This window comes from Leuresthes tenuis, unplaced genomic scaffold (assembly GCF_036924035.1).
Source record: "Leuresthes tenuis unplaced genomic scaffold, fLeuTen1.0.hap1 SCAF_4, whole genome shotgun sequence".
Lineage (NCBI taxonomy): Eukaryota > Metazoa > Chordata > Actinopteri > Atheriniformes > Atherinopsidae > Leuresthes > Leuresthes tenuis.
In genome coordinates this window covers 31,850,578-31,860,448 of record NW_027325358.1, presented here as the reverse complement: position 1 = coordinate 31,860,448, position 9,871 = coordinate 31,850,578, and the positions used below count along the sequence as shown (strand labels likewise).

At 43.7% G+C, this 9,871-nt stretch overlaps 1 non-coding gene across 1 annotated transcript; it reads right to left on the bottom strand.

The window, feature by feature from the left end:
• Positions 1-9,151: 9,151 nt before the first annotated feature.
• LOC140306458 (U2 spliceosomal RNA) lies at positions 9,152-9,342 on the bottom strand. Its single transcript, XR_011915763.1, has one exon. It is a non-coding gene; the product is annotated as a U2 spliceosomal RNA (small nuclear RNA).
• Positions 9,343-9,871: the final 529 nt, after the last annotated feature.

Here is a 9,871-nt window from a genome sequence, read left to right as displayed (position 1 = left end):
CCACGGTTTGTAAAAAGCGGGTAAGAAAAGGTTCGAATGCCCGAATATATACCATCAAAAGTGGAAGTGGATGTGTTCGGCTGCAAGGTGTGAACGTCCGACCAAAGTTTGTAAAAAGCAGTTAAGAAAAGGTTCGAATATCCAACCAAACATAATCAAAAGCGGGAGCAGAGCTGTTCGACTGCAAGTAGGTGTGAATGTCAGATCATAATTTGCAAAAAGCTGATGAGAAAGGGTGAGAATGTCCGGCTATACACCATCAAATGTGGGAGCGGAAGTGTTCGGCTGTGAGTAGGTGTGAATGTCCAACCATAATTGCTGAAAAATGTGTTAGAAGAGACTAGAATGCCGGACAAGACATCATCAAATGCGGGAGCGGAGTTGTTCGGCTGTGAGTAGGTGTGAATCTCCGAGCATAGTTTGTAAAAAGGGGGTAAGAATAGGTTCGAATGCCCGAACATACACTATCAAAACAGGGAGCTGAGGTGGCTCAGCTGCAAGGTGTGAATGTCTGACTATAGTTTGTAAATAAGGTGCGAATGCCCAACAATGTATAATCAAAAGAGGGAGCGGAGGTTTTCGGCTACAAGAAGGTTTGAATGTCCAACCATAGTTTGTAAAAAGCGGGTAAGAAAAGGTTACCATACATCATCAAAAGCAGGAGTGGATGTGTTCGGCTACAAGAAGATTTGAATGTCCATCAATAATTGCTTTAAAACATGAAAGAAAATTTTCGAATATCAAACCGCACATGATCATAAGCGGGAGAGGAGTTGTTCAGCTGCAAGAAGGTGTGAATGTCCACCCATAATTACTGAAAAATAGGTAAGAAAAGGTGAAAATGCCCAACCATACATCATCAAAAGCAGGAGTGGATGTGTTCGGCTACAAGAAAGTTTGAATGTCCGACCATAGTTTGTAAAAAGCGGGTAAGAAAAGGTTCGAATGCCCGAACATAGACCATCAAAAGAGGGAGCGGAGGTGTTCCGCTGTAAGAAGGTGTAAATGTCCGACCATAGTTGGTAAAAAGCGGGTAAGAAAAGGTTAAAATACCCGACTGTACACAATCAATAGCGGGAGCGGAGTTGTTTGGCTACAAGAAGGTGTGAAAGTCCGACCACGGTTTGTAAAAAGCGGGTAAGAAAAGGTTCGAATGCCCGAATATATACCATCAAAAGTGGAAGTGGATGTGTTCGGCTGCAAGAAGGTGTGAACGTCCGACCAAAGTTTGTAAAAAGCAGTTAAGAAAAGGTTCGAATATCCAACCAAACATAATCAAAAGCGGGAGCAGAGCTGTTCGACTGCAAGTAGGTGTGAATGTCAGATCATAATTTGCAAAAAGCTGATGAGAAAGGGTGAGAATGTCCGGCTATACACCATCAAATGTGGGAGCGGAAGTGTTCGGCTGTGAGTAGGTGTGAATGTCCAACCATAATTGCTGAAAAATGTGTTAGAAGAGACTAGAATGCCGGACAAGACATCATCAAATGCGGGAGCGGAGTTGTTCGGCTGTGAGTAGGTGTGAATCTCCGAGCATAGTTTGTAAAAAGGGGGTAAGAATAGGTTCGAATGCCCGAACATACACTATCAAAACAGGGAGCTGAGGTGGCTCAGCTGCAAGGTGTGAATGTCTGACTATAGTTTGTAAATAAGGTGCGAATGCCCAACAATGTATAATCAAAAGAGGGAGCGGAGGTTTTCGGCTACAAGAAGGTTTGAATGTCCGACCATAGTTTGTAAAAAGCGGGTAAGAAAAGGCTCGAAAGCCCGACTATACACAATCAAAAGCGGGAGCGGGAGGTTTTCAGCTGCAAATCCTTCACTCAAACCAAGTGAAAACTGCTTTGTCCTTCATATTTATCAATTTCTAGATTGACTTCAACAAAGAACAACACTGGATTTTGCAGTAGAAGAAAGAGCAACACTGAAGGATCAGTAATCCGAGAATAAGCTTATTTTCATACGTTCTGCATGATTTGGGATTTTATGTATAAAATGAATTCCTTCACTCAAACCAAGTTAAAACTGCTTTGTCCTTCATATTTATCAATGTCTAGATCGACTTCAACAAAGAACAACATTGTATTTTGCAGTAGAAGAAAAAGCAACACTGAAGGATCAGGAATCCGAGAATAAGCTTCTTTTCATACGTTCTGCATGATTTGGGATTTTATGTATAAAATTAATTCCTTCACTCAAACCAAGTGAAAACTGCTTTGTCATATTTTTCAGCAAGTATGGTCGGACATTCACACCTACTCACAGCCGAACACCTCCGCTCCCGCATTTGATGGTGTATAGTCGGGCATTCTCACCATTTCTCATCAGGTTTTTACAAATTATGATCTGACATTCACACCTGCTTTTGATGTTGTATGGTTGGGCATTCGCACCTTTTTTTTACCCATTTTTCAGGAATTATGGGTGGACATTCACACCATCTTGCAGCTGAACACCTTCTCTCCCGCATATGATCATGTGCGGTTTGATATTCGAAAATTTTCTTTCATGTTTTTTAGCAATTATTGATGGACATTCAGACCTTCTTGCAGCTGAACACCTCTGCTCCCGCTTTTGATGGTGTATAGTCGGGCTTTCGAGCCTTTTCTTCCCCGGTTTTTACAAATTATGGTTGGACATTCAGACCTTCTTGCAGCCGAAAACCTCCGCTCCCTCTTTTGATCATACATTGTCGGGCATTCGCACCTTGTCTTACCCGCTATTTACAAAACATGGTCGGACTTTCACACCTTCTTGTAGCCGAACACATTCGCTCCCGCTATTGATTGTGTACAGTCGGGTATTTTAACCTTTTCTTACCCACTTTTTACCAATTATGGTCGGACATTCACACCATCTTACAGCGGAACACCTCCGCTCCCTCTTTTGATGGTGTATGTTCGGGCATTCAAATTTTTTCTTACCCACTTTTTACAAACTATGGTCGGACATTCAAACCTTCTTGTAGCAGAACACATCCACTTCTTCTTTTGATGATGTATGGTTGGGCATTCGCTCCTTTTCTTACCCATTTTTCAGGAATTATGGGTGGACATTCACACCTACTTGCAGTCGAACAGCTCTGCTCCCTCTTTTGATGGTGTATGTTAGGGCATTCGCACCTTTTCTTACCTGCTTTTTACAAACTTTGGTCGGACGTTCACACCTTCTTGCAGCCGAACACCTCCGCTCCCTCTTTTGATGGTGTATGTTTGGGCATTCAAACCTTTTCTTACCCGCTTTTTACAAACTATGCTCGGACATTCACACCTTCTTGTAGCCGAACACATCCCTTCCCGCTATTGATTGTGTACAGTCGGACATTTTAACCTTTTCTTACCCGCTTTTTACCAACTACGGTCGGACATTCACACCTTCTTATGGCGGAACACCTCCGCTCCCTCTTTTGATGGTGTAAGTTCGGGCATTCGAACCTTTTCTTACCGGCTTTTTACAAACTATGCTCGGACATTCACACCTTCTTGCAGCGAAACACCTCCGCTCCCCCTTTTGATTGTGTATGTTCGGGCATTCGAACCTTTTCTTACCCGCCTTTTACAAACTATGGTCGGACATTCAAACCTTCTTGTGGCCGAACACATCCACTTCTGCTTTTGATGATGTATAGTTGGGCATTCACACCTTTTCTTACCCATTTTTCAGTAATTATTGATGGACATTCAGACCTTCTTGCAGCTGAACACCTCTGCTCCCGCTTTTGATGGTGTATAGTCGGGCTTTCGAGGCTTTTCTTCAACGGTGTTTACAAATTATGGTTGGAAATTCAGACCTTGCAGCCGAACACCTCCGCTCCCTCTTTTGATCATACATTGTCAGACATTCGCACCTTGTCTTACCCGCGTTTTACAAACCATGGTCGGACTTTCACACCTTCTTGTAGCCGAACAACTCCGCTCCCGCTATTGATTGTGTATAGTCGGCTATTTTAACCTTTTCTTACCCGCTTTTTACCAATTATGGTCGGACATTCACACCGTCTTACAGCGGAACACCTCCCCTCCCTCTTTTGATGGTGTATGTTCGGGCATTCAAACTTTTTCTTACCCACTTTTTACAAACTATGGTTGGACATTCAAACCTTCTTGTAGCAGAACACATCCACTTCTTCTTTTGATGATGTATGGTTGGGCATTCGCACCTTTTCTTACCCATTTTTCAGGAATTATGGGTGGACATTCACACCTACTTGCAGTCGAACAGCTCTGCTCCCACTTTTGATGGTGTATGTTCGGGCATTCGCACCTTTTCTTTCCTGCTTTTTACAAACTTTGGTCGGACGTTCACACCTTCTTGCAGCCGAACACCTCCGCTTCCGCTTTTGATGGTATATATTCGGGCATTCGAACCTTTTCTTACCCGCTTTTTACCAACTATGGTCGGACATGCGCATCATCTTACAGCGGAACACCTCCGCTCCCTCTTTTGATGGTGTATGTTCGGGCATTCAAATTTTTTCTTACCCACTTTTTACAAACTATGGTCGGACATTCAAACCTTCTTGTAGCAGAACACATCCACTTCTTCTTTTGATGATGTATGGTTGGGCATTCGCTCCTTTTCTTACCCATTTTTCAGGAATTATGGGTGGACATTCACACCTACTTGCAGTCGAACAGCTCTGCTCCCTCTTTTGATGGTGTATGTTAGGGCATTCGCACCTTTTCTTACCTGCTTTTTACAAACTTTGGTCGGACGTTCATACCTTCTTGCAGCCGAACACCTCCGCTCCCTCTTTTGATGGTGTATGTTTGGGCATTCAAACCTTTTCTTACCCGCTTTTTACAAACTATGCTCGGACATTCACACCTTCTTGTAGCCGAACACATCCCTTCCCGCTATTGATTGTGTACAGTCGGACATTTTAACCTTTTCTTACCCGCTTTTTACCAACTACGGTCGGACATTCACACCTTCTTATGGCGGAACACCTCCGCTCCCTCTTTTGATGGTGTATGTTCGGGCATTCGAACCTTTTCTTACCGGCTTTTTACAAACTATGCTCGGACATTCACACCTTCTTGCAGCGAAACACCTCCGCTCCCCCTTTTGATTGTGTATGTTCGGGCATTCGAACCTTTTCTTACCCGCCTTTTACAAACTATGGTCGGACATTCAAACCTTCTTGTGGCCGAACACATCCACTTCTGCTTTTGATGATGTATAGTTGGGCATTCACACCTTTTCTTACCCATTTTTCAGTAATTATTGATGGACATTCAGACCTTCTTGCAGCTGAACACCTCTGCTCCCGCTTTTGATGGTGTATAGTCGGGCTTTCGAGGCTTTTCTTCAACGGTGTTTACAAATTATGGTTGGAAATTCAGACCTTGCAGCCGAACACCTCCGCTCCCTCTTTTGATCATACATTGTCAGACATTCGCACCTTGTCTTACCCGCGTTTTACAAACCATGGTCGGACTTTCACACCTTCTTGTAGCCGAACAACTCCGCTCCCGCTATTGATTGTGTATAGTCGGCTATTTTAACCTTTTCTTACCCGCTTTTTACCAATTATGGTCGGACATTCACACCGTCTTACAGCGGAACACCTCCCCTCCCTCTTTTGATGGTGTATGTTCGGGCATTCAAACTTTTTCTTACCCACTTTTTACAAACTATGGTTGGACATTCAAACCTTCTTGTAGCAGAACACATCCACTTCTTCTTTTGATGATGTATGGTTGGGCATTCGCACCTTTTCTTACCCATTTTTCAGGAATTATGGGTGGACATTCACACCTACTTGCAGTCGAACAGCTCTGCTCCCACTTTTGATGGTGTATGTTCGGGCATTCGCACCTTTTCTTTCCTGCTTTTTACAAACTTTGGTCGGACGTTCACACCTTCTTGCAGCCGAACACCTCCGCTTCCGCTTTTGATGGTATATATTCGGGCATTCGAACCTTTTCTTACCCGCTTTTTACCAACTATGGTCGGACATTCGCATCATCTTACAACGGAACACCTCCGCTCCCTCTTTTGATGGTGTATGTTCGGGCATTCGCACCTTTTCTTACCTGCTTTTTACAAACTTTGGTCGGACGTTGACACCTTCTTGCAGCCGAACACCTCAGCTTCCGCTTTTGATGGTATATATTCGGGCATTCGAACCTTTTCTTACCCGCTTTTTACCAACTATGGTCGGACATTCGCACCATCTTACAGCGGAACACCTCTTCTCCCTCTTTTGATGATGAATGGTCCGGCATTCTTACCTTTTCTAACACATTTTTCAGCAATTATTGTCGGTCATTCACACCTTTCTCATCAGCTTTTTGCAAATTATGATCTGACATTCACACCTACTTGCAGCCGAACACCTCGGCTTCCGCTTTTGATGGTGTATATTTTGGCATTTGAACCTTTTCTTACCCGCTTTTTACAAACCATGGTCGGACTTTCACACCTTCTTTTAGCCGAACAACTCCGCTCCCGCTATTGATTGTGTAGAGTCGGGTATTTTAACCTTTTCTTACCCGCTTTTTACCAACTATGGTCGGACATTCACACCTTCTTACAGCGGAACACCTCCGCTCCCTCTTTTGATGGTGTATGTTCGGGCATTCAAACTTTTTCTTACCCACTTTTTACAAACTATGGTCGGACATTCAAACCTTCTTGTAGCAGAACACATCCACTTCTTCTTTTGATGATGTATGGTTGGGCATTCGCACCTTTTCTTACCCATTTTTCAGGAATTATGGGTGGACATTCACACCTACTTGCAGTCGATCAGCTCTGCTCCCTCTTTTGATGGTGTATGTTCGGGCATTCGCACCTTTTCTTACCTGCTTTTTACAAACTTTGGTCGGACGTTCACACCTTCTTGCAGCCGAACACCTCCGCTTCCGCTTTTGATGGTATATATTCAGGCATTCGAACCTTTTCTTACCCGCTTTTTACCAACTATGGTCGGACATTCGCATCATCTTACAGCGGAACACCTCCGCTCCCTCTTTTGATGGTGTATGTTCGGGCATTCGCCCCTTTTCTTACCTGCTTTTTACAAACTTTGGTCGGACATTCGCACCATCTTACAGCGGAACACCTCTTCTCCCGCTTTTGATGATGAATGGTCCGGCATTCTTACCTTTTCTAACACATTTTTCAGCAATTATTGTCGGTCATTCACACCTTTCTCATCAGATTTTTGCAAATTATGATCTGACATTCACACCTACTTGCAGCCAAACACCTCGGCTTCCGCTTTTGATGGTGTATATTTTGGCATTCAAACCTTTTCTTACCCGCTTTTTACAAACCATGGTCGGACTTTCACACCTTCTTTTAGCCGAACAACTCCGCTCCCGCTATTGATTGTGTAGAGTCGGGTATTTTAACCTTTTCTTACCCGCTTTTTACCAACTATGGTCGGACATTCACACCTTCTTACAGCGGAACACCTCCGCTCCCTCTTTTGATTGTGTATGTTCTGGCATTCGAACCTTTTCTTACCCACTTTTTACAAACTATGCTCGGACATTCACACCTTCTTGCAGCGAAACACCTCCGCTCCCTCTTTTGATTGTGTATGTTCGGGCATTCAAACCTTTTCTTACCCGCCTTTTACAAACTATGGTCGGACATTCAAACCTTCTTGTGGCTGAACACATCCACTTCTGCTTTTGATGATGTATAGTTGGGCATTCACACCTTTTCTTACCCATTTTTCAGTAATTATTGGTGGACATTCAGACCTTCTTGCAGCTGAACACCTCTGCTCCAGCTGTTGATGGTGTATAGTCGGGCTTTCGAGGCTTTTCTTCAACGGTGTTTACAAATTATGGTTGGAAATTCAGACCTTGCAGCCGAACACCTCCGCTCCCTCTTTTGATCATACATTGTCGGGCATTCGCACCTTTTCTTACCCGCGTTTTACAAACCATGGTCGGACTTTCACACCTTCTTGTAGCCGAACAACTCCGCTCCCACTATTGATTGTGTACAGTCGGGTATTTTAACCTTTTCTTACCCGCTTTTTACCAATTATGGTCGGACATTCACACCGTCTTACAGCGGAACACCTTCGCTCCCTCTTTTGATGGTGTATGTTCGGGCATTCGAACTTTTTCTTACCCACTTTTTACAAACTATGGTCGGACATTCAAACCTTCTTGTAGCAGAACTCATCCATTTCTTCTTTTGATGATGTATGGTTGGGCATTCGCACCTTTTCTTACCCATTTTTCAGGAATTATGTGTGGACATTCACACCTACTTGCAGTCGAACAGCTCTGCTCCCTCTTTTGATTATGTTTGGTTGGATATTTGAACCTTTTCTTAACTGCTTTTTACAAACTTTGGTCGGAAATTCACACCGTCTTACAGCGGAACACCTCCGCTCCCTCTTTTGATGGTGTATGTTCGAGCATTCGAACCTTTTCTTACCCGCTTTTTACAAACTATGCTCGGACATTCAAACCTTCTTGTAGCCGAACACATCCACTCCTGCTTTTGATGATGTATGGTTGGGCATTCAAACCTACTTGTTGCCCACTTTTCATTAATTATGAGTGGACATTCACACCTTGTCGCAGCCAAACACCTCCGCTCCCTGTTTTGATCATGTATGGTTGGACATTCGCACCTTTTCTCACCCGGTTTTTGCAAACTATGGTCGGCCATTCACAGCTTCCTCTCCACCATACTTGTATGGTGGGATATTCACACCCACTTGCATCCGAAGACCTCCGCCCCCACTTTTGTTGATATTTAGTCAGTCATTCGCACCTTACCCGCTTTTGGCAAACTATGGCCAAACCTCTGATCTCGCTTTTGATGATGTAAGGTTGTGCATTCAGACCTTGCTTCACCTGCTTTTCACCAAATAAAGCCGAACCTTTTAGTTTTTAGTTTTAGTTTTCTACGGGGCATTCACACCTTTTTTTTCACGGCATTTTATAAAAACACCACAGGAACACTGTATTGAGGCTTTGTTCTGACCGCTCATTCGGTGTCGCGTTTCTTTCAAGCAATTCTCCTGGTTAGCCCGCACTCGGCTCGCTCCCAGAGCCGTGTTAAAGTCTACTTCGCATTCACTCTCTTTTCTCAGCAGATTAAAACAAAGTTTCATCTTGGGCTCCCTGAAACTTCCATCCTGCACCGCTGTTTGCTTTTTCACAAGAGCAGAGGAGAGCGCACCGTTCCCAGCGGCACTGCAGTACCGGGTCGATGCTTGGAGTGAACGGAGCAAGCTCCTTTTTCAACTCCTATTGATAAAAATCCATTTAATATGTAGTCCTCGCATAGAGGACATATCAGACATTAAACTGATAAGAACAGATACTACACTTGATCTTAGCCAAAAGGCCGAGAAGCAATAACTGTCCACTGGAACACGTCCGAGGGCCCTTCCTGGCACAATGCGCACTTGTAGCGGTGTTCTTTTTATGGCCATAGTGTCACTTTGCACCTCCACCCACCCGCTGTACTGAGCACTCTTCAACCCTTTTAAATGGTATAACTTTACACTACCGCACGCTCCAGCGAACACCATTCAAGCAACAACTTTGCACTCCAGCTTCGAACATCGGCACAGTCGCAACAAGTAAGGCGACTCTACTCAGAGAAGTCACTCTGCACAGTAACAAGATTTCTTTTGCACAGACAGAAATTGCTTCATCCTCAAAGGTAAAGCCTGCCAAAAATAGAAACAACTCATTAGTGCTGCTCAACGTTGTACTTTGCAGTAAAAGAAAGAGCAAATCTAAAGTTTCAGGAATCCGAGAATAAGCTTACTTTCATGAGTTCTTCACGATTTTGGATTTTGCTATAGAATGAATTCCTTCACTCAAACTAAATTAAAACTGCTAAACCGCTAATCTGTTAAATGCAAGGCAGATGTCAAATT